The 25761-nt window shown below is 40.7% G+C and overlaps 1 protein-coding gene across 3 annotated transcripts in view; it reads right to left on the bottom strand.

Moving 5' to 3' along the window:
- The window catches only part of LOC139763622 (uncharacterized), a 77746-nt gene extending 53010 nt beyond the window's left edge, over positions 1 to 24736 (bottom strand). The window contains exons 1-3 of one of the 3 annotated variants that reach the window (XM_071689854.1): positions 24425 to 24736; positions 10905 to 10959; positions 5181 to 5341 (exon numbers count right to left, since the gene is read on the bottom strand). The gene's annotated coding sequence lies outside the window, so the exon portion shown is untranslated. Of the gene's footprint in view, positions 1 to 5180; positions 5342 to 10904; positions 10960 to 24373; positions 24393 to 24424 lie in introns of those variants that run through there. The other 2 variants (XM_071689855.1, XM_071689856.1) reach the window with 2 other exon arrangements.
- Between the last annotated feature and the right edge of the window lie 1025 nt (positions 24737 to 25761).

Genomic DNA, 25761 nt, shown 5'->3' with positions numbered 1-25761 from the left:
CCTATGGAAAGGTCTGTGGGGCCTGGATGTGGAAAGGGAGATATTTATGTGTGTCTAAGTGTATTTATGAGTGGATGGGTCTTTGTCAGTTTCCTGGCACAACCTTAATGATGTAGGAAACAGGCAATCAAGTATAATAATGATGAGTAAATATGTACGTGTATGTACATATATGTATACATATGCGAATGAGAGTGGATGTGTCTTCATCTGTATCCTGGTTCTATCTCGCTAACACAGGAAACGAAAATCATGAAAAAAAATTATCAACTGAATATAGGTCTTTTCCTCATAATTTCATAACCAATTCATAATCTGTTATCAAATCAGTTTCAACTGTATTCCATTCAAACTAAGCAACATTATCAAGCAAATCTTAAATGTGGTTAAACTCCAATCAATCCCTGGAAAGTGATTACCTAAACAGAAATGGATTCTAACTAAGAGTTTGTGTAATTATATACTGGGTATTTGCAAAGGATATGTGCTTCACTTTAGGAGTATTTGCACAGAGTACAAGCAAATACCAGCATATGTGCAGTGTATGCAATTCATTTCATAAGCAAGGGGCTGTTAAGAATAATCTAAAAAACCAAAACTATCTGAACCATAAGAAGTCTAGCTAAACAAGGCCACAAAATACCACTTTTTAATCATTCCCCTATTTCTTCCTTACACAGTAACCATGAGAAGTTTGAAGGACTCACTTGTCATCACATCAACAAAATTGGCATGGCTAGAGAGAGTACATGTCTGCATGCATATACAGGAGTAAAGGCACAGCACATATATATAAGGCTCAGAGGATGGGGCAAAACGAGTGAAACTCACTCCCTGCAACAAATAATTATCACACAAATGCAGCACAAGAAAAATTTCTATAACATGGCCAGAGTGTTATGAAACGTTAAGAATAATTACAGGAACTTCATTAAGTATAAATAGTTGATTCAATAATGGAATACCTTAGAAAAATCGGCAAAAGAAATAGACAATATTGCTGTTGGACTCACAAATGGTATGAATCTCAAAAGGAAATAAGGGATGCTGTCTGTTGACTGTCTGCTCTGGTGAAATATGACTCATTGGTATGTTAGTATAGAGTAAACCTATTTATCAGAAAACCAAAGCAAAGAATACCTTCATAATCTTAGGCAACTGCACGCCAAGTACCTTATGATGAACAAGATTACTGGGCAGGTAAAACCCTTCATCCGTTTCCTGTGGGTCCTAACTTTTGTCCATGTGCTATTTCACCGAGAGTTCTATCTATTGTTAATTCAATCCCCCATACCTGGCAACTTTAACGTTTTGCCAGTTTTTTTGCATGATGACGGAGTTGCCAGAAACAATCAGCATCACCCACAAAAAAACAAAATTAAGGACTAAGGGGCTTAGTTCCCTCTTTGGATGATGCCACAGCTCTACAGCAGGCAAGTAAACTTGAGTATTTTACATGAAGTTTTTTCACTCAAAATTTCATTCATTCAAATAAAAATAACCATGAAGTACCAAGTGCTAACACATTATTATAACAACGTAACAGAAATGAAAAAAAGCAATTGCATATTCATACATCTGGCAGAAATGACTGGTTGGTGTCATACTCCTTAATATGCTTTATATTGGGGGGGCTGGCGACGGGAATGAATAAAGGCAGCATGTATGAATTATGCACTGTGTATATATGTATATGTCTGTGTATGTATATACATGTATACATTGAAATGTACAGGTATGTATATGTGCATGTGTATGTATATACATGTGCATGTGGGTGGGTTGGGCCATTCTTTCGTCTGTTTCCTTGCACTACCTCACAAATGTGGGAGACAGCGACAAAGTATAATATATAAATAAATATATTGGCAGCACAACCAAGTGCATCTTAACATCTCCAGATGAGTATTATGCAAGTAGAGCAATGTCTTAGAAGGACTTTTATGCATCAAAATTTTGCACTTCAATTTCAAGGCTGCACGCCCAGCGTGTGTAGTGGCTTGGTGGTAGTGCATGATAATTTCTTCCCCACAGTTGTTAGTCATCTTCCAGTCATGCAAATGAAAGCATATCATGATTTTCTACGAAAAAACTGGGAGGCTTTAAGCTTGATTAAGACAACCAGGCATATCATCTTCAATAACTTGATGATCTGTCGCAAGATCATCTGGGGTGACTTTATTTACATCATCTTTTCCAGCATTGAAAGTTGAGGAGGCTGAGGAAGAGACATGAGATGGTTTTCCAGCAAAAGTGGAGGAAGTGTTGTCAGCATCCACCTGACCTTCACAACACTGCATCTCATTGGTGTAGCCGGGATTTTTACAAATTCCATACTTTTGAAGTATCAAACAATTGGCAATGAATCACTTCTTATAAGAAGATTTATAATGGAAAATAAAGCAATAATTATTAACCTTTTCAGTGTAAGTAAATTAGACGAGAAAACATGTATCAGCAACTCGCTTAAAGCAGTCTTCAATCCTGTACTTTTTAGTGCACTGTGATGAAACATCTACAAAACTTTACAAATCAATACACCGAAAATAGTGATCAAAATATATTTCTGATTTCTTTAAATTGTTTTATTTCTATGTTTAAAACCAAGATCAAATGTACTTTTTCATCTAAGATACGTCAATTTTGAGGGTAGGAAAGGTAAACTTAGCAAGACATTTATGGGGTTACACAAATTCTGCAATTTTGTAATATGGGAGAATACCGTGAAAGAGGAATCTTCTTAATTTTCTTTTCCACTTGTCTCAAATGCATTGAGGGAAGAGGCTGTTTTCCCCATCTGTGGAGAAAGGGTTTGAGTGGTCTTAACCACTGAAGGTTTTTTTTTTTTTTTTCTTTTGCCGCTGTCTCCTGCATTTGCGAGGTAGTGCAAGGAAACAGATGAAAGAAATGGCCCAACCCACCCCCATACACATGTATATACATACGTCCACACACGCAAATATACATACCTACACAGCTTTCCATGGTTTACCCCAGACGCTTCACATGCCCTGTTTTACTCCACTGACAGCACGTCAACCCCAGTATACCACATCGATCCAATTCACTCTATTCCTTGCCCTCCTTTCACCCTCCTGCATGTTCAGGCCCCGATCACACAAAATCTTTTTCACTCCATCTTTCCACCTCCAATTTGGTCTCCCACTTCTCCTCATTCCCTCCACCTCCGACACATATATCCTCTTGGTCAATCTTTCCTCACTCATTCTCTCCATGTGCCCTAAACCATTTCAAAACACCCTCTTCTGCTCTCTCAACCACGCTCTTTTTATTTCCACACATCTCTCTTACCCTTACGTTACTTACTCGATCAAACCACCTCACACCACACATTGTCCTCAAACATCTCATTTCCAGCACATCCATCCTCCTGCGCACAACTCTATCCATAGCCCACGCCTCGCAACCATACAACATTGTTGGAACCACTATTCCTTCAAACATACCCATTTTTGCTTTCCGAGATAATGTTCTCGACTTCCACACATTCTTCAAGGCTTCCAGGATTTTCGCCCCCTCCCCCACCCTATGATCCACTTCCGCTTCCATGGTTCCATCCGCTGCCAGATCCACTCCCAGATATCTAAAACACTTTACTTTCTCCAGTTTTTCTCCATTCAAACTTACCTCCCAATTGACTTGATCCTCAACCCTACTGTACCTAATAACCTTGCTCTTATTCACATTTACTCTTAACTTTCTTCTTTCACACACTTTACCAAACTCAGTCACCAGCTTCTGCAGTTTCTCACATGAATCAGCCACCAGCGCTGTATCATCAGCGAACAACAACTGACTCACTTCCCAAGCTCTCTCATCCCCAACAGACTTCATACTTGCCCCTCTTTCCAAAACTCTTGCATTCACCTCCCTAACAACCCCATCCATAAACAAATTAAACAACCATGGAGACATCACACACCCCTGCCGCAAACCTACATTCACTGAGAACCAATCACTTTCCTCTCTTCCTACACGTACACATGCCTTACATCCTCGATAAAAACTTTTCACTGCTTCTAACAACGTTCCTCCCACACCATATATTCTTAATACCTTCCACAGAGCATCTCTATCCACTCTATCATATGCCTTCTCCAGATCCATAAATGCTACATACAAATCCATTTGCTTTTCTAAGTATTTCTCACATACATTCTTCAAAGCAAACACCTGATCCACACATCCTCTACCACTTCTGAAACCACACTGCTCTTCCCCAATCTGATGCTCTGTACATGCCTTCACCCTCTCAATCAATACCCTCCCGTATAATTTACCAGGAATACTCAACAAACTTATACCTCTGTAATTTGAGCACTCACTCTTATCCCCTTTGCCCTTGTACAATGGCACTATGCACGCATTCCGCCAATCCTCAGGCACCTCACCATGAGTCATACATACATTAAATAACCTTACCAACCAGTCAATAATACAGTCACCCCCTTTTTTAATAAATTCCACTGCAATACCATCCAAACCTGCTGCCTTGCTGGCTTTCATCTTCCGCAAAGCTTTTTCTACCTCTTCTCTGTTTACCAAATCATTTTCCCTAACCCTCTCATTTTGCACACCACCTCAACCAAAACACCCTATATCTGCCACTCTATCATCAAACACATTCAACAAACCTTCAAAATACTCACTCCATCTCCTTCTTACATCACCACTACTTGTTATCACCTCCCCATTTGCGCCCTTCACTGAAGTTCCCATTTGCTCCCTTGTCTTACGCACTTTATTTACCTCCTTCCAGAACATCTTTTTATTCTCCCTAAAATTTAATGATACTCTCTCACCCCAACTCTCATTTGCCCTCTTTTTCACCTCTTGCACCTTTCTCTGAAGGTGACCGCTCAAATATCTGGATGAACTCGAAACCTTTTACCGAGACATTAATCTAATGGGTTTTCTCCCAGTATGCAGCATTATATAAAACCTTTATCGAGACATTAATCTAATGGATTTTCTCCCAGTATGCAGTATCATATCAGTCAGCTATCAATATGGTCTCATGTTTTGGTTTTAACAAAGTTGTTCACATCATGCTGCTGGCAAAAATATAGCACTTGAAAATACTCTGATCAGTTGCCAAATTCAAAATGGTAATTGATAAACCTAACAATAATTACAAATCTAAAGGAGCATAAACTTACTTTCACAAAGGTGAAGTCTAAAGCTGATGTCCCACTCAGGCCACGTTTTTCTTCAGCTGGAGATTAACATATACACCACACAATAACTCTGAGCTATGAAGATCCTTCCACTGTTCACAAGCCTAATGGTGTAACAGATGCCACGAGTGAGCTACACAAACCTGGGAATAATTAGAAATTATTTCAGTTTAGTTTTTGAAATCTTAGGTATAAAGGCCCCTTAAATAGTGCAATGGTGCCAATTATCATGCCTACCCCATTCCTGATGTAGATTGAGATAAAAAATGGAAGTCATCACACTCATAAGTGTTATAAGTTTTGTAAAAGCCATTTTTGTTTTAAACTTCTGTCTTACTAGACCACTGTAAATATTTACTTTCCTTACCCTATTTTTATTCTATACTTATATTATAATTAATCGCTGTCTCCCAATGAGGAATGGTGCAACCCACTCACACATGTATCTACATAAACTCCCATATATATACTTATACATTTCAACGTATATACACATGTACATATACTTGTTGCCTTCATCCATTCCTGTTACCACCCCACCACAAATGAAACAGCACCCCCCACAGCGAGTTAGCGCCAGAAAAAGACAAAAAAAGGGCCACATTTGTTCACATTCAGTCTCTAGCTGTCGTGTAATGCACCGAAACCACAGCCCCCCTTTCCACATCCAGGTTCCACAGACCTTTCCATGGTCTACCCCAGACACTTAATATGCCCTGGTTCAATCCACTGACAGCACGTCCACCCCAGTATACCACAAAGTTCCAATTCACTCTATTCCTTGCTCATCTTCCATCCTCCTGTATGTTCAGGCCCTAATCGCTCAAAATCTTTTTCACTCCATCCTTCCACATCTAATTTGGTCTCCCACTTCTTGTTCCCTCTATCTCTGACACTAATATCCTCTTTGTCAATCTTTCCTCGCTCATTCTCTCCAAGTGTCCAAACCATCTCAACACATCCTCTTCTGCTCTCTCAACCACACTCTTTTCATTACCACACATTTCTCTTACCCTTTCATTACTTACTTGATCAAACCACCACACACCACACATTGTCCTCAAACATTTCATTTCCAACCCCATTCTATGTATCTTTTTTTTCTTCTTCTAAATACACATGGCAAGTAATGTTTGAAATGAGTCAAGTTTATGATGTGTAAATAACCACATCCATTAAGTACACTACATCTCTCCCCTTCTTCCAATCTTATGCGAGTCCTAAAAAGTGAGAAATATTTTGCAGATCTGAGAAAACATGGTTAACTATAAGATGCACCAGAGATGGATGCCGTGATAAAGGGCCCTGTCATGACTTATTGTAGTATGCTTTTAGGGTTGCACAAACTGTCTTTGTTAATATGAATACAAAGATCTGTTAAAGCACATAACTGGCCTTTTGTTAATGACATGCAACAAAAATAAATCCTCATAGCAGTTTTTGAAAACAATTGTATGCTGCAACAATTAATAACACAAATTTCCAAAGAATAAAAACTACTCTGCAGAAGCTGGTGACTGAGTTTGGTAAAGTGTGTGAAAGAAGAAAGTTAAGAGTAAATGTGAATAAGAGCAAGGTTATTAGGTACAGTAGGGTTGAGGGTCAAGTCAATTGGGAGGTGAGTTTGAATGGAGAAAAACTAGAGGAAGTGAAGTGTTTTAGATATCTGGGAGTGGATCTGGCAGCGGATGGAACCATGGAAGCGGAAGTGGATCATAGGGTGGGGGAGGGGGCGAAAATTCTGGGAGCCTTGAAGAATGTGTGGAAGTGGAGAACATTATCTCGGAAAGCAAAAATGGGTATGTTTGAAGGAATAGTGGTTCCAACAATGTTGTATGGTTGCGAGGCGTGGGCTATGGATAGAGTTGTGCGCAGGAGGATGGATGTGCTGGAAATGAGATGTTTGAGGACAATGTGTGGTGTGAGGTGGTTTGATCGAGTAAGTAACGTAAGGGTAAGAGAGATGTGTGGAAATAAAAAGAGCGTGGTTGAGAGAGCAGAAGAGGGTGTTTTGAAATGGTTTGGGCACATGGAGAGAATGAGTGAGGAAAGATTGACCAAGAGGATATATGTGTCGGAGGTGGAGGGAACGAGGAGAAGAGGGAGACCAAATTGGAGGTGGAAAGATGGAGTGAAAAAGATTTTGTTTGATCGCGGCCTGAACATGCAGGAGGGTGAAAGGAGGGCAAGGAATAGAGTGAATTGGAGCGATGTGGTATACCGGGGTTGACGTGCTGTCAGTGGATTGAATCGGGGCATGTGAAGCGTCTTGGGTAAACCATGGAAAGCTGTGTAGGTATGTATATTTGCGTGTGTGGACGTATGTATATACATGTGTATGGGGGTGGGTTGGGCCATTTCTTTCGTCTGTTTCCTTGCGCTACCTCGCAAACGCGGGAGACAAAAAAAAAAAAAAAAAACTACTCTGAAATGGTTGAATTTAACTGCATTTCACACAGTAAGGAGTATTGTCTGCTAGCATTTAAAACTTGTGAATAAGTTTGATCACAGCTGTAACACTAAAGGAATGGGGATGCAGCATAAAACATGGCGATGGGCTAACATTTTGCAACATAACTTGTGTGTTGTGGATAACTTCACAACACACTGGTACCTGTAACATTTGGAGAAAGCATCATTGCAATGCCTTTATAGGATCAAATGTTATGACCAGACATGAACATGAATCCTGCCATAACCTGGAACTTAAAGATAAAACCAAGGGGGTTGATCATGACACACTGTCTCAGTGGATAATATTTGTAAAAAGTATCATCCTAATCCCTCTCCCATTTCCAAGTTATGGAGCAGAAATAAAATACCATGATCCTTCCATCAAACAATATGACCTAAGCCTTGACCTTAAAGGTAAAGCTCTAAGGATGGGTCATGACACACTGCCCAGTGGACAGTTATAACTGTAAAGGGTAGCACCCTAATTCCTCTAATTGTCCAAAAGTCAAAGTAAAAAATTTACAATAATCCCTGCTGTGACCCTAAAGGTATAGTTGTGGGAGTGGGCCAAGAATGACATCCTGTGCTTAGTTGCACACATCCAACATATCATCCCAAACCCTCCATTCATTCCAAAGGTATGGTGCAGCAACTAAAAATACCATGACACCTGCTGTGACCTTGATCTTAATATGGCCCTTTGGTGAATCATGGAACTCATCTAGTTGTGGGCAAGATTTGCATGAAGAATTATCTCAAATCCCCCTACTAGTTTCGAAGATATGGAGCAGATGTGAAAAATACCATGAACCCTGCAGTAAACAAAAACCATGACCTTATCTGTGGCCATTAAGGTAAAGCCTCAGACATAGGTTACGTTAACTGTCTGGTAATTGGTGATACTTGTAAAAAGTATCATAATTTCTCCACTCTGAGATAATAGAAACAGAAATTTGGTACTGTTGTCAAGACAAAAGGGATGACCATCACTAGTTGAATCTAAGAAATCTTTTTGTGTTAGAGAATCCAGTCAGACAAGTTCACACCAAGGATAGGCCATAATCAAAATATGAAGATGGGTAAAAGTGAGGGAAAAATAAGAGAAAAGGAAACACATTCGAAATGGGCAGGTCATACCTGTTAAATGAGACCTGTGGTTGTAAAGGTTTCCAAAATTTTGCAGTGTGGGTAAGAAATAGACATCACAATAGGCAATCACTGAACTGACTGTGGCCATGCAGTAGTAATGTGATGCATTAGCTTACCATGTATTATGTGGTAAAGCTAGGAGTGGGAGCACACAAACAGTCAGCTCTCAGAGTAGAAAAAGCAAAACAGAACTTCAGCGCACACAAGACAAATATGTCAAGTTTTGAGGCAAGACTGAAAGTTAAGTCGTATGGAGGTACTTAAGCATGCCAAGAGTCTTGCAAACAAGGGGAAAATCAGTAAGCAAGAAAAATGTGTAAGTACGATTAACTACGCTGGGCAATCACACAGAGTTCATCACGTCTTGCTTGTCATGCAATACAGTTTCTCTTGGATATTTCTCCCTTTTGAATACATAACTATTCAAGATATCAGCAACTGATTTCAGCCATAAATTTAGTCTTTTTTGTAATTGTGTCTGAAGTAACACATTCCTTTTTCTCCTGATATTGCAATAAATAATCTTTTCAAGCTCTTCTGAAGGAAACTGGTTCATTTTTGTGCGATATACTTTTAAGCAAATTCCCAGGAACTGCTCCCAGTTTGATAATTGTGAATCATCCTTACACATATGCTTTCAAATCTAAATGTTATTCTTTATATCAAACTGCTGCTTTGCATTTATCATGTACCACATCATCTTTCTAGAGTTTAAATTCTTTCAGCTTGCCCATGGTAGATCATACGCTCCAAGAGTCCAGGACATCAACTGAAACTTTTCTGTATTCTTCAGAGCATGTTTACTTCCATCTGTTTAAATGGAGACCACAAAACATAACAGCATTCTATTGTGTTTCTTTAATATATAATGGACATTTTATCATCGGCTTTCTGTTCCTTGAGGTTGAAGTTCTCATACCACTCATTATTCAGCATGAAAGAACCATCCCATCTTTATGCCCCTTGAATTCAAGCTTTTCATTTATTGTATCCCTAATGTCTTCAAGATTTTCTTCACTCTCTCTACATTTTCTCTGCTCTCAATTCCTTTGCTCTTCACTTCTTTATGGAAAGGCTATTGTAGGAAGGTGCTACTATACTGTTCATCATTCCCCAACTTTTTTGTTCAATGTCTTCATTAACTTCCATTATAGAAAAATGAAATTAGCAAATAGCAGGAGACATCAAAAGAAGCAATAGAAATGAAGAGCCCTGCCCGAGAGAAGGTCGGGAATGCACAAAAAGTAGCAATTGTTTTCCTTAATCTATGAATAGGCACAAAAAAAAAATATAAAAATAATTTTCTTATTAGGACCACTATTTCAGGTTTAAAAGTTATTTACTAGATAAACAAAACCTCAGTATGCAACACGATTTTCAATCATTCCATCATTTACATTATCTCTTCTTATGAAATAAGACTTAGGAGTTCCTAGTTCAGGAAAGACACTGTACAGTATTTACCAAATGGGCCTAAGTATAGGAAGCATGGGCACAGTAGTGGGAGCTACAGGTAGTAACTCCCAAAAGAATGCATCTGACCATTCACTGTGATCACTAGTGGATTACCAAGGCCTCTGTTTGGATTGCCATCTACAGCCAAGCAACAGTGCCTCCAATGTAAACATAATTAAACTTGAGGTGAGAAATGAAATTCATATACTGATGACAATAACAATCATTATGAAAATTGTCAAGTGACACCAATGGCAGAAAAATGCTTACGATAGCAAAGTTACGTAAAGAAATTAGATGCCATAAATCTGTCCCAATATGGAAGATAAAAGATAAGATGTTGACGATGGTATCCTTTAAGTTCTTCAACCAGTCGGATAAAAGTGAACAGTTCATTGTAGGTTACAACGGAAGAACAACCATAGGTCACAGCAAGTAATAATTCAAGAGAAGATATCATGAGATATTTCTGCATCAAGAGCAACAGGACGGATGGGAAAAAAAATACCAATTGTAAATTCCATATGATACAGAGTAAAGTTTGAGATGAGGGACTCCCATATGAAGAACTACTTCCCTGTCCAGTACAAACTGGGAACTATAAACTAATGCATGACAACACAAGTATCTGTGTAGTACAATACAAACCTTATCTTGGTGTACAGAGTTGTATCATCCATCAGGAGCTCAAGGAACCGTTGTTCTGGGTGAGAAAATATTTTTTGAATAGACATGTGTCCAAATTTCCATTAAAGTATTTACAATAAACCTGTATCAGCCGGGTAACATGGGGACAAAAGTTTCTACCACTTATTGTAAAATCAATGTGACTATCATGCAGACTTCTTGGACATGTATGGAACTTTGGGAGAAAACAAGTTTCTGTCAAGCTGAAAATGTCCAACCATGATTACATGAGGCAACTATGGTTCATAACCTGAAATACATCAAGGAACATAAAACTAAAGATTCTCAATATTTTCATGGTTGAAACCATGAAGGCAGAATTTTTTTTTTTTTTTTCATACTATTCGCTATTTCCCGCGATAGCGAGGTAGCGTTAAGAACAGAGGACTGGGCCTTTGAGGGAATATCCTCACCTGGACCTCTTCTCTGTTCCTTCTTTTGGAAAATTAAAAAAAAAAAAAAAAAGGCAGAAATGATTAACTTTAAAATAAAAGTGCATACAAATAGCGATAAAAATTCTGGTACAATCCTCGTTTTACACTCAAAAATGTCAAGAAACAAAAAAATACCACAAAACATACAAATCCTAAGACTAGTGATGAACACTTGTCAGACCTCAGATTACAAGCCAGGTACATTAGTGAAACAAAACGACAGGTTTCTTTGTATGAATCTTGCTGTTCCTCATCTCATTTGATTGAAACCATGAGAGAAGAATTGACCCACTATGTACAAAAGAGCATGCATAAGAGAACCAAAATTCCAATACAAGCCTTGTTTTACATTTATCTTGATTCAATAAAAAAAAATGTATATGAAGTACCACAAAAATGTGGAAAAACCCCAAAAAACTAAAAAATAACACTACAGTCAGTCTTGGGATTACAGGCCAGATACATAAAATAACACTACTGTCAGTCTTTGGATTACAGGCCAGAAACATAAGTGAAACAATAATACGAGAAGTTTCCACATGACTCATGCAGTGCTTCATCTCATTTTAAGAGAAACAATCTTTTATTAGTCTAACCAAAAGCAAATGTCAATTTATCGATTAACATATCTGTACTTTCACAAGTCATTAACTCAAAGTAATGCAAGGAAAGCATATTTTTACCAAAACTATGTTTCAGGCATTTCTGACATTCTCTCGAGTACTGGAAAAGCTAATGCTTACCAAAAAGTACAATTATAATAATTGCACTTTATCAACCCTCACATACAAAGTTTTCATGTCCTGCAGCAAGTTCAACAAACAACTTTTATGTGCAACAAATAATCTCTCATTGTTTATAGTAAATGTTTACTATACAACCTGACCATACAGAAAAACAGTTAAGGGAGTACAAACATATTCCTTCCTCAGTAAAAGTTTACTCGAGGGGCATGTTGACAGGAATATTATACTAGATTGGACTTGCTTCAAAAATAGCTTTGACATGCCATTATCTTTGTTTTGCAATGATGTATATACACTACCTAAGGTATATAATGATACTTATGGAGAGTGATTCAGATTTTTTGGTTTACATTTAGTGGTGTGTAGGGAGTACTTGGTAGGCAGCCAATGACCAGGGAGGTACATTACCAGTACTACCTGCCTGGGTATCAGGAGGTTTTGTGATGGCTACATAGTGAGCCAGCACTTCAATGGTTGTCAAGTTGCACTCCTCTGACCCACATAGCTGTCATTTCTTTCTGCCTCACCTACATGTGGACTGCTGGCATTCTGTCCTCAAAACATACAAAATCTCTCTCCCTGCCAAACACAACACTTGATTACATTTAACTCGCCCAGTTCATTCATCATGAGAGGCAAGTGTTTTGGGAGCAGCTGAATGAGTGTGTTAGTGGTTTTGATGCACGAGACCGGGTTATAGTGATGGGTGATTTGAATGCAAAGGTGAGTAATGTGGCAGTCGAGGGAATAATTGGTATACATGGGGTGTTCAGTGTTGTAAATGGAAATGGTGAAGAGCTTGTAGATTTATGTGCTGAAAAAGGACTGATGATTGGGAATACCTGGTTTAAAAAGCGAGATATACATAAGTATACTTATGTAAGTAGGAGAGATGGCCAGAGCGTTATTGGATTACGTGTTAATTGACAGGCGCGCGAAAGAGAGACTTTTGGATGTTAATGTGCTGAGAGGTGCAACTGGAGGGATGTCTGATCATTATCTTGTGGAGGCTAAGGTGAAGATTTGTATGGGTTTTCAGAAAAGAAGAGTGAATGTTGGGGTGAAGAGGGTGGTGAGAGTAAGTGAGCTTGGGAAGGAGACTTGTGTGAGGAAGTACCAGGAGAGACTGAGTACAGAATGGAAAAAGGTGAGAACAACGGAAGTAAGGGGAGTGGGGGAGGAATGGGATGTATTTAGGGAATCAGTGATGGATTGCGCAAAAGATGCTTGTGGCATGAGAAGAGTGGGAGGTGGGTTGATTAGAAAGGGTAGTGAGTGGTGGGATGAAGAAGTAAGAGTATTAGTGAAAGAGAAGAGAGAGGCATTTGGACGATTTTTGCAGGGAAAAAATGCAATTGAGTGGGAGATGTATAAAAGAAAGACAGGAGGTCAAGAGAAAGGTGCAAGAGGTGAAAAAAAAGGGCAAATGAGAGTTGGGGTGAGAGAGTATCTTTAAATTTTAGGGAGAATAAAAAGATGTTCTGGAAGGAGGTAAATAAAGTGCGTAAGACACGGGAGCAAATGGGAACTTCAGTGAAGGACGCAAATGGGGAGGTGATAACAAGTAGTGGCGATGTGAGAAGGAGATGGAGTGAGTATTTTGAAGGTTTGTTGAATGTGTTTGATGATAGAGTGGCAGATATAGGGTGTTTTGGTCGAGGTGGTGTGCAAAGTGAGAGGGTTAGGGAAAATGATTTGGTAAACAGAGAAGAGGTAGTAAAAGCTTTGCGGAAGATGAAAGCCGGCAAGGCAGCAGGTTTGGATGGTATTGCAGTGGAATTTATTAAAAAAGGGGGTGACTGTATTGTTGACTGGTTGGTAAGGTTATTTAATGTATGACTCATGGTGAGGTGCCTGAGGATTGGCAGAATGCGTGCATAGTGCCATTGTACAAAGGCAAAGGGGATAAGAGTGAGTGCTCAAATTACAGAGGTATAAGTTGTTTAATTTGTTTATGGATGGGGTTGTTAGGGAGGTAAATGCAAGAGTTTTGGAAAGAGGGGCAAGTATGAAGTCTGTTGGGGATGAGAGAGCTTAGGAAGTGAGTCAGTTGTTGTTCGCTGATGATACAGCGCTGGTGGCTGATTCATGTGAGAAACTGCAGAAGCTGGTGACTGAGTTTGGTAAAGTGTGTGGAAGAAGAAAGTTAAGAGTAAATGTGAATAAGAGCAAGGTTATTAGGGACAGTAGGGTTGAGGGTCAAGTCAATTGGGAGGTGAGTTTGAATGGAGAAAAACTGGAGGAAGTGAAGTGTTTTAGATATCTGGGAGTGGATCTGGCAGCGGATGGAACCATGGAAGCGGAAGTGGATCATAGGGTGGGGGAGGGGGCGAAAATTCTGGGAGCCTTGAAGAATGTGTGGAAGTCGAGAACATTATCTCGGAAAGCAAAAATGGGTATGTTTGAAGGAATAGTGGTTCCAACAATGTTGTATGGTTGCGAGGCATGGGCTATGGATAGAGTTGTGCGCAGGAGGATGGATGTGCTGGAAATGAGATGTTTGAGGACAATGTGTGGTGTGAGGTGGTTTGATCGAGTGAGTAACGTAAGGGTAAGAGAGATGTGTGGAAATAAAAAGAGCGTGGTTGAGAGAGCAGAAGAGGGTGTTTTGAAGTGGTTTGGGCACATGGAGAGGATGAGTGAGGAAAGATTGACCAAGAGGATATATGTGTCGGAGGTGGAGGGAGCAAGGAGAAGAGGGAGACCAAATTGGAGATGGAAAGATGGAGTGAAAAAGATTTTGTGTGATCGGGGCCTGAACATGCAGGAGGGTGAGAGGAGGGCAAGGAATAGAGTGAATTGGAGCGATGTGGTATACCGGGGTTGACGTGCTGTCAGTGGATTGAATCAAAGCATGTGAAGCGTCTGGGGTAAACCATGGAAAGCTGTGTAGGTATGTATATTTGCATGTGTGGATGTATGTGTGTACATGTGTATGGGGGGGGGGGTTGGGCCATTTCTTTCGTCTGTTTCCTTGCGCTACCTCGCAAACGCGGGAGACAGCGACAAAGTATAAAAAAAAAAAAAGTTTGTTGAGTATTCCTGGTAAATTATATGGGAGGGTATTGATTGAGAGGGTGAAGGCATGTACAGAGCATCAGATTGGGGAAGAGCAGTGTGGTTTCAGAAGTGGTAGAGGATGTGTGGATCAGGTGTTTGCTTTGAAGAATGTATGCGAGAAATACTTAGAAAAGCAAATGGATTTGTATGTAGTATTTATGGATCTGGAGAAGGCATATGATAGAGTGGATAGAGATGCTCTGTGGAAGGTATTAAGAATATATGGTGTGGGAGGCAAGTTGTTAGAAGCAGTGAAAAGTTTTTATCGAGGATGTAAGGCATGTGTACGTGTAGGAAGAGAGGAAAGTGATTGGTTCTCAGTGAATGTAGGTTTGCGGCAGGGGTGTGTGATGTCTCCATGGTTGTTTAATTTGTTTATGGATGGGGTTGTTAGGGAGGTGAATGCAAGAGTTTTGGAAAGAGGGGCAAGTATGAAGTCTGTTGGGGATGAGAGAGCTTGGGAAGTGAGTCAGTTGTTGTTCGCTGATGATACAGCACTGGTGGCTGATTCATGTGAGAAACTGCAGAAGCTGGTGACTGAGTTTGGTAAAGTGTGTGAAAGAAGAAAGTTAAGAGTAAATGTGAATAAGAGCAAGGTTATTAGGTACAGTAGGGTTGAGGGTCAAGTCAACTGGGAGGTGAGTTTGAATGGAGAAAAACTGGAGGAAGTGAAGTGTTTTAGATATCTGGGAGTGGATCTGGCAGCGGATGGAACCATGGAAGCGGAAGTGGATCATAGGGTGGGGGAGGGGGCGAAAATTCTGGGAGCCTTGAAGAATGTGTGGAAGTCGAGAACATTATCTCGGAAAGCAAAAATGGGTATGTTTGAAGGAATAGTGGTTCCAACAATGTTGTATGGTTGCGAGGCATGGGCTATGGATAGAGTTGTGCGCAGGAGGATGGATGTGCTGGAAATGAGATGTTTGAGGACAATGTGTGGTGTGAGGTGGTTTGATCGAGTGAGTAACGTAAGGGTAAGAGAGATGTGTGGAAATAAAAAGAGCGTGGTTGAGAGAGCAGAAGAGGGTGTTTTGAAGTGGTTTGGGAACATGGAGAGGATGAGTGAGGAAAGATTGACCAAGAGGATATATGTGTCGGAGGTGGAGGGAGCAAGGAGAAGAGGGAGACCAAATTGGAGATGGAAAGATGGAGTGAAAAAGATTTTGTGTGATCGGGGCCTGAACATGCAGGAGGGTGAGAGGAGGGCAAGGAATAGAGTGAATTGGAGCGATGTGGTATACCGGGGTTGACGTGCTGTCAGTGGATTGAATCAAAGCATGTGAAGCGTCTGGGGTAAACCATGGAAAGCTGTGTAGGTATGTATATTTGCGTGTGTGGACGTATGTGTGTACATGTGTATGGGGGTGGGTTGGGCCATTTCTTTCGTCTGTTTCCTTGCGCTACCTCACAAACGCGGGAGACAGCGACAAAGTATAAAAAAAAAAAAAAAAGAAGTTTGTTGAGTATTCCTGGTAAATTATATGAGAGGGTATTGATTGAGAGGGTGAAGGCATGTACAGAGCATCAGATTGGGGAAGAGCAGTGTGGTTTCAGAAGTGGTAGAGGATGTGTGGATCAGGTGTTTGCTTTGAAGAATGTATGCGAGAAATACTTAGAAAAGCAAATGGATTTGTATGTAGTATTTATGGATCTGGAGAAGGCATATGATAGAGTGGATAGAGATGCTCTGTGGAAGGTATTAAGAATATATGGTGTGGGAGGCAAGTTGTTAGAAGCAGTGAAAAGTTTTTATCGAGGATGTAAGGCATGTGTACGTGTAGGAAGAGAGGAAAGTGATTGGTTCTCAGTGAATGTAGGTTTGCGGCAGGGGTGTGTGATGTCTCCATGGTTGTTTAATTTGTTTATGGATGGGGTTGTTAGGGAGGTGAATGCAAGAGTTTTGGAAAGAGGGGCAAGTATGAAGTCTGTTGGGGATGAGAGAGCTTGGGAAGTGAGTCAGTTGTTGTTCGCTGATGATACAGCACTGGTGGCTGATTCATGTGAGAAACTGCAGAAGCTGGTGACTGAGTTTGGTAAAGTGTGTGAAAGAAGAAAGTTAAGAGTAAATGTGAATAAGAGCAAGGTTATTAGGTACAGTAGGGTTGAGGGTCAAGTCAACTGGGAGGTGAGTTTGAATGGAGAAAAACTGGAGGAAGTGAAGTGTTTTAGATATCTGGGAGTGGATCTGGCAGCGGATGGAACCATGGAAGCGGAAGTGGATCATAGGGTGGGGGAGGGGGCGAAAATTCTGGGAGCCTTGAAGAATGTGTGGAAGTCGAGAACATTATCTCGGAAAGCAAAAATGGGTATGTTTGAAGGAATAGTGGTTCCAACAATGTTGTATGGTTGCGAGGCGTGGGCTATGGATAGAGTTGTGCGCAGGAGGATGGATGTGCTGGAAATGAGATGTTCGAGGACAATGTGTGGTGTGAGGTGGTTTGATCGAGTAAGTAACGTAAGGGTAAGAGAGATGTGTGGAAATAAAAAGAGCGTGGTCGAGAGAGCAGAAGAGGGTGTTTTGAAATGGTTTGGGCACATGGAGAGAATGAGTGAGGAAAGATTGACCAAGAGGATATATGTGTCGGAGGTGGAGGGAACGAGGAGAAGAGGGAGACCAAATTGGAGGTGGAAAGATGGAGTGAAAAAGATTTTGTGTGATCGAGGCCTGAACATGCAGGAGGGTGAAAGGAGGGCAAGGAATAGAGTGAATTGGAGCAATGTGGTATACCGGGGTTGACGTGCTGTCAGTGGATTGAATCAAGGCATGTGAAGCGTCTGGGGTAAACCATGGAAAGCTGTGTAGGTATGTATATTTGTGTGTGTGGACGTATGTATATACATGTGTATGGGGGTGGGTTGGGCCATTTCTTTCGTCTGTTTCCTTGCGCTACATCGCAAACGCGGGAGACAGCGGAAAAAAAAAGAAAAAAAAAAAGTTCATTCTTTGTAATTCTAGATTTCCTCTGATTAGTACTCTGTGCTAGCCAGGCCTTTTGGCAAAATGTTAGGAGCAACAGATAGAAGCAGTAGGTAGGAACATTTAGATAGAAAAGTAGAAGTAGCAGGCAGGAACATTAGGTAGAAATAGTAGGAACTTCAAGGAGAAGCTTCTGCAAACACTGCACTAGACTGGGCTTCTCCTATTGGCCTGTTACGGGCGAGACGTTAAAGGGTAAGAAGCAGCAATGGGGTTTACTAGTTATGCTGACTATTGCCATGGGCACCCCCTTGAGGGAGTTCCAGAAGGGAACAGGCAGCAGATACAGATAGATACGTAGATATTCAGTGATAAACAAGATGACAGTGGGAAGGCAAAATGTTGGTAAATCAAAATAAAACAAAACACTCAGAAATCAACATAGTCTAAGGAAACCTTACCTAACTTCCCCTAGCAATCTAGATTTATCTTGAATTTGATATCTGAAAAATATTTGATTGTTACGGTGTCTTTTCATTTAGGTGCCCAGCAGTGTGTTTGTGCTAAAAAAGATTTTACTGAACAAATGCATGAGTATTAACAGCACGAAGCCATGCAGCAGATGACAGTAACAAAAGAATTCCAACAAGCTATGACAATGTGGCAACATGAAGTACAAGATTTACACTGGCAAATTTAGACCACAACACTGAAAAAATAAAAAAGTAAGATTTCACTTAAATGAGTCCCACTGGTAAAGTTTGAATGTGACAAATTAAGAACTGCAGCTCCTAGGCAAAGTTAGGAAAGGGTTTCATTGGTTATGCTCACTTCTACAAGTTCATGTACTTTTACATTAACTCGACATTTTCCCTATTTTCAGTTATTAGCACAAATATCTAACCGTGAACTCAATGACAAGATGAAAATAACAGAGCAGAAAAAGTAATATTGAAATCAAGAGTAAATCTTTGGTCTACTGTAAAGGAAAGGTGAGGTATTCTTAGGTTCTGTGGATTTCCTCAAGTGCTTCAGCTTTGGTACTTTTGTGTTAACCCTATACTTTACCTTATCTTTGTACCTTTCCTATTCTCGAATTACTATCAGAGCATATAAATAAAACTACCCTGAACATGCTCTAACAGTTTAGTATGTTTCTACACAAGGAACTTTCACCAAGGTAAAAAGATCATAAGGCTAGTTTCAAACCATGTTGAAACTGCAATTTTTATAAGCCCTATCAAACCAGCACCAATCACTTTAAATAATCTTAGCTGACATTTCTGGGTTAGTTTTGTCCTTTTTATATCACTTAATGGTTTCACAAACATAAAAGTACCAAACTAAGAAACTATTAAAAGCTTTTCATAGGGATCATGGCAGGTGGAATGAAGTTTTATAAACTACAACAATTCTGCTAACATAGTTCCATTCGCTGATTTCCATTCATAATGGTAATTCATGAGAAAGTGCATCGACATTGCTTAAGTAAAAAAAGTTTATTGTACTCTTAATGATTCGGTTTTAACACAAAAGATACCATTGCATGGACCTTTCTATTATCACTTATGTCTAACCTTTGACACTGAATAACCTGACACCACAGTAGAGATGTATCGGATGTCCAGAACCACATATGCAAAACATTTTTAAAATCTGCATCCATATCTGCATATGAAAAGATAAACATCCACATCTGCATTTGCATCCTTTCCATACACAAAGAGGAAATGATGGACATACAAAAGACAAAAAGAAGAACTGGCAGTGTTGTGCGCTTCTTATCACTCTGTGATACAGTGTTGTGGGGAGCTGGCATGTCATACGAGACCACGCGCAGACCAACAAGTGTAGAGGCGCTTGCTTCAGGGATAGGCAATGTGTCAGTTGATCACACTGCTTGAAGTGAAATAATCAAGCTTACTAAGCTTTACCAATTGTCTATTTCTATGTATAATTACATCAAGAAACATTCAAGTGTGAAAGTAATTCATAAAACCAAATAACTTAGCACTGTCTTTTGTGCAAAAAAGATTCTTCACAAAAGGGAAGTGGAGCTACATCTTTGAAAACCATTTGAAATCAATGCACAAGAGAACAGTTTGAAAAGCACAAGAAAGAAATGTTAGAGAAAAGCACAAGAAAGAAAAGTTAGAGGAGAAACTAAAGACAAAAAAACTTCTCTGCAAAAAGTGAAGCGAGACATTAAGCAATGTTGAAGAATATTTTCAGAGTGGAAAACTGTGGGATGCTTCTAACTTTGAATTAAAGAAACTAGATAAGTGTGGAGCAGAAATGTTAGTAATGGATGATTTACCAATCAGTCATGTTGAGGACATTGGATTCATGAGACTGGTGGCTGAAGCTGCTCCCCAATACAGGCTGAAACAGCTAAACTTTTATTCCTCATTGATATGCAATGACATGTACGAGTCCATTTTCAATGAAATAAAAGGAATGACTGATGTAGTCAAGCAGGATATCAAGATTTCCTTCACAATTGATGTGTGGTCAGATACCTCAGTAGGCATTTCACTGCAGAGTCTAACTGCACATGCTATCAATAAAGACTTGGAAAAAATGATCTTTGTGTTAGGTGCTGAACCACTACAAGAATGGCACACACATTTCCAGAAAGTTTGACACTTTGTTGATGAAGTGGAAAATTTTTAGTATAAATGTGCACTGTGTCTTGCCTGATGCTGGAGCAAAATGTGAAGAGCTTTATTCCTGTCTGGTGTAAATGATTTGGACTGTGCTGTGCATGAAATGCAACAACTTGCTAAAACTGGAATATCACAATTTGTGGGGCCGAAACTCATCAATAGAAACTACAATCACATAGTACTTTGTAACTTAGTAACTAAAATAGCTGCCATTTGGAAATGACACGTTCTATATTGAATAATTCTTAATCTATCAAAATAAATACAAAATATCCTGAAAACATCCGTACCCACATCCATGAGGATGTCTGTCTGAAATTCACATCCGTTTTTTAGAAACTGATCTGCAATCGCATCCACATCAAAATACCTAAGTATGATATGCGTATACACATCAGCATCAGAGGATCTCTGAATTCAGACATCTGATACATCTTTACATCAGACAAGAAGGAAAGGGAAAATAAGGCACAAATAAGTAAAGAAAATGTGACAAGCAAGAATGAAATGGAAAATGTGGCACATAAGAAGGAAAGGGAAAATGTGGAAATGAGTAAGAAGTACAATACCTAATAAAAAAAATGTACTATAAAAATTCGAGTGGTACACAGGATATATGCAGTCTATTACTAGCAATACTCCCTCATTTTCAAGGGCACGTATCATTGCTTTTATAAACAGTGGATGGGGACCATCCATGACAGGCTTCAACAGAAAAACATTGGAGCAGATGAAGTAACCAGTGTTTAAGATATGACACCTTTTTAAGCTTATGTACAATTCAGTCTGAGTCAGACACAATTTCTTACATTTCACATACATGGAATAATGTTTACGAGGACTGGATATGGAAAACATTGCTTGCTGGAAAAAATGGGAAAGATAATTAGTGTCAACGATCATTAACTTTTTCCACAATCATTATGTTTATCCCTGACCACAAGATTTGTGGAGTTTCTTGCCAGTTTTGGTTGAGAGTTTGGGTATGATAATTTGTCAAGGTTGAAATTACACAGCTCAACTATGGTAGTTCTATGACAGCCAGCACACTTTAGCTTCCTTCTTCCTTGATCATCAATCAAATAAGGCAATACATGTCCACACTCTAGGACTGAAATGAGCTCAAATAAAATGCTAAATTTCCAGCATGACATGACACGTCAGAGAAAAAAAAACAGGTTAATGGACAAGAAGGTTAGCTAACTGATCTTTATCCCCTTCTACATATGTTTTGATCAATCTGCATGAAAGTATTATGTTGGCAAACCACATGATGGTCACTCACAAATGTTTGCAAGGATATTCATCCATTATTTTTGAATGCCATGGGAGTTCCATTTATTCTAGTCGATACCATTTGATGGAAATGGTGCCACTCGACTCCTTACACCCAAACACCTGGTGTAATGTGGTTTTTAATCCACAATTTCCCTCCAAGGTATAAGGCAGATTACAGTATTGCTTTCGTCCAAGTCTTTCCACTAAAATACGCACGTCCACTTTCTGACAAATTACAAAGTTGAATTTGTCACGTATTCCTTGGCCACCACCACTTCCCTAACTGGCCAAGTGCTCTACAGAAGACCACCATACACTGCCTCCTGGCCAGGGGCTGTACAGAAGGCCACCATACACTGCCTCCTGGCCAGGGGCTGTACAGAAGGCCACCATACACTGCCTCCTGGCCAGGGGCTGTACAGAAGGCCATCATACACTGCCTCCTGGCCAGGGGCTGTACAGAAGGCCACCATACACTGCCTCCTGGCCAGGGGCTATATAGAAGGCCACCATACATTACCTCCTGGCCAGGGGCTGTACAGAAGGCCACCATACACTGCCTCCTGGCCAGGGGCTATATAGAAGGCCACCATACACTGCCTCCTGGCCAGAGGCTGTACAGAAGGCCACCACACACTGCCTCCTGGCCAGGGGCTGTGCTCTAGGCCACCATACACTGCCTCCTGGCCAGGGGCTGTACAGAAGGCCACCATACACTCCCTCCTGGTCAGGGGCTGTGCTCTAGGCCACCATACACTGCCTCCTGGCCAGGGGCTGTACAGAAGGCCACCATACACAGCCTCCTGGCTAGGGGCTGTACAGAAGGCCACCATACACTGCCTCCTGGCCAGGGGCTGTACAGAAGGCCACCATACACTGCCTCCTGGCCAGGGGCTGTACAGAAGGCCACCATACACTGCCTCCTGGCCAGGGGCAGTACAGAAGGCCACCATACACTGCCTCCTGGCCAGGGGCAATATAGAAGGCCACCATACACTGCCTCCTGGCCAGAGGCTGTACAGAAGGCCACCATACACTGCCTCCTGGCCAGGGGCTGTGCTCTAGGCCACCATACACTGCCTCCTGGCCAGGGGCTGTACAGAAGGCCACCATACACTGCCTCCTGGCCAGGGGCTGTACAGAAGGCCACCATACACTGCCTCCTGGCCAGGGGCTGTACAGAAGGCCACCATACACTGCCTCCTGGCCAGGGGCTGTACAGAAGGCCACCATACACTCCCTCCTGGCTAGGGGCTGTGCTCTAGGCCACCATACACTGCCCCCTGGCCAGGGGCTGTACAGAAGGCCAACAAACACTCATTTTCTTTTGATTCTTAAGCTTTCTGTTGATGGCCTGCAGGCACTTCTGTAAATAAATGCACTATGTTGAGAGGCGCATGTCCTGGCAAGGCTGTAATACTGAAACAAAACAAGAAATAGATACAAGAAATCTGTATGCAGTAAAACCATACATACAACCAGCCATGGAACCAGCCACACATCCTCACACATACATCACTATACATTGACCTCACACATACATCACTATACATTGACCTCATACATACATCACTATACATTGACCTCGCACATACATCACTATACATTGACCTCGCACATACATCACTATACATTGACCTCGCACATACATCACTATACATTGACCTCACATACATACATCACTATACATTGTCCCGCATTTCCCCGGTGATAAAAAAAGATAATAAAAATACGTTGATATTTATCAGGGTTTGGGATATACTTAATGTTGATCATGGGGTGTCCCAAATTAACAACCCTTCCTGTAAACACTAGGAAACTACTACACATTTGGGCCATGATGGGTCCGGGTCTACTACCTCACTACATGACCTATCTACTACCTCACTAGATGACCTATCTACTACCTCACTAGATGACCTACTATCTACTACCTCACTACATGACCTACTATCTACTACCTCACTACATGACCTACTATCTACTACCTCACTACATGACCTACTATCTACTACCTCACTACATGACCTACTATCTACTACCTCACTACATGACCTACTATCTACTACCTCACTACATGACCTACTATCTACTACCTCACTACATGACCTACTATCTACTACCTCACTACATGACCTACTATCTACTACCTCACTACATGACCTACTATCTACTACCTCACTACAGGACCTACTATCTACTACCTCACTACAGGACCTACTATCTACTACCTCACTACATGACCTACTATCTACTACCTCACTACATGACCTACTATCTACTACCTCACTACATGACCTACTATCTACTACCTCACTACATGACCTACTATCATCATAAGGGGTCATTAAGAGTCATCCTACTGAGGACATAACCTTACTAGGTCACACTCATGACCCTCTGAGGCTGGAGACGACTGGGCCACAAACAACGCCACCCTCTGGGGCCACTGGCCACGTGGCCCGGGACACTGATCTGGCCACCTTTCCTTACTCCCACCGTCTGAGGACATAAGCCACCACGTAGCCAGCCAGGGACACTACACTGCTATGTCCTGCACCGCCGTCTGTGACACCACTGGCTAGATGACCTGGCCTGGGGTACCCGCTGGTGTGGCCTCCTCCTTGGTCAACCGCGTGGGACTGGCGACGTGGCCAGGGGGGTCACCAATATGGCCACGTGGCTTCCCTCCTCCTCACCTCATGTCTTCCTCATTCCACCACCTCACCTCCCTCAGGAAACCCACTAATTACCTACACTATAATAAAAATTTAGCGGTCATTATGTCGACCATGATTAGATTCAATGACCTTTTCATAGACAGCTTATGTTTGACAAGTGTAGAATTATAGATAGGTTATATAATGATTATAGAAAGCTTATTAAGAATATATTGGTGATAAATAACGCTAATATATAAACAGGAAACATGCTGGATAACCCTAGACATGTCTTCTGTTTCTCCAGAAATATGCAACCAATGGATCCATATTTAATGCGAAGTATATTAATATTCGCTATGTTAAAATTGAGGAAATTTAGTAAGAATTCGTTAAATAAAATGATAATGTCACATATTCACTATCATACTAAGAAAGGTAAGTCCCCTTCTGTGGCCAGTGACATTTCAATTCCCATCTGATATGATGTAAAGTTCAAATGTAAACAAAGATGGCGTTATGGTCAGAAATCATATCCTCTTTGTTTATCTTAATGCCGCTGTTGATTCGTTAATTAGTAATAATGAGAATGCTGCTAATGATAGTAATGATAAATCTATATAAAAATTATCATTATTATTTGTTTCCTTACTTGATCGCTGTTTCCTGAGCTTGTGAGTTAGCGTCGTGTGCAATGCACCGAAACCACAGCTCCCTATCTACATCCAGGCCCCAAAGACCTTTCCATAGTTTACCCCAGACGCTTCCCATGACCTCCTGGTTCAGTCCAATTCACTCTATCCCATGCACGCCATTCACCTTCCTGCACGTTCAGGCTACGAGCGCTCAAAATCTCTTATCATTCCTTCTTCCCATTTCCAATTTGGTCTCCCCCTTCTCCATATTGACACATACATACACTGTATATCCTTTTTAATAACCTCTTTTCATTCAGTCTCTCCAAACCATTTCAAAACACCCTCTTCTGCTCTCTCTCTCTCAACCACATCATTTTCATCACCACACATCACTCCTTACCCTTTCATCACGCCACCTC

This window comes from Panulirus ornatus, chromosome 47 (assembly GCF_036320965.1).
Source record: "Panulirus ornatus isolate Po-2019 chromosome 47, ASM3632096v1, whole genome shotgun sequence".
Taxonomy (NCBI): domain Eukaryota; kingdom Metazoa; phylum Arthropoda; class Malacostraca; order Decapoda; family Palinuridae; genus Panulirus; species Panulirus ornatus.
This window is presented reverse-complemented; position numbering and strand designations above follow the sequence as displayed.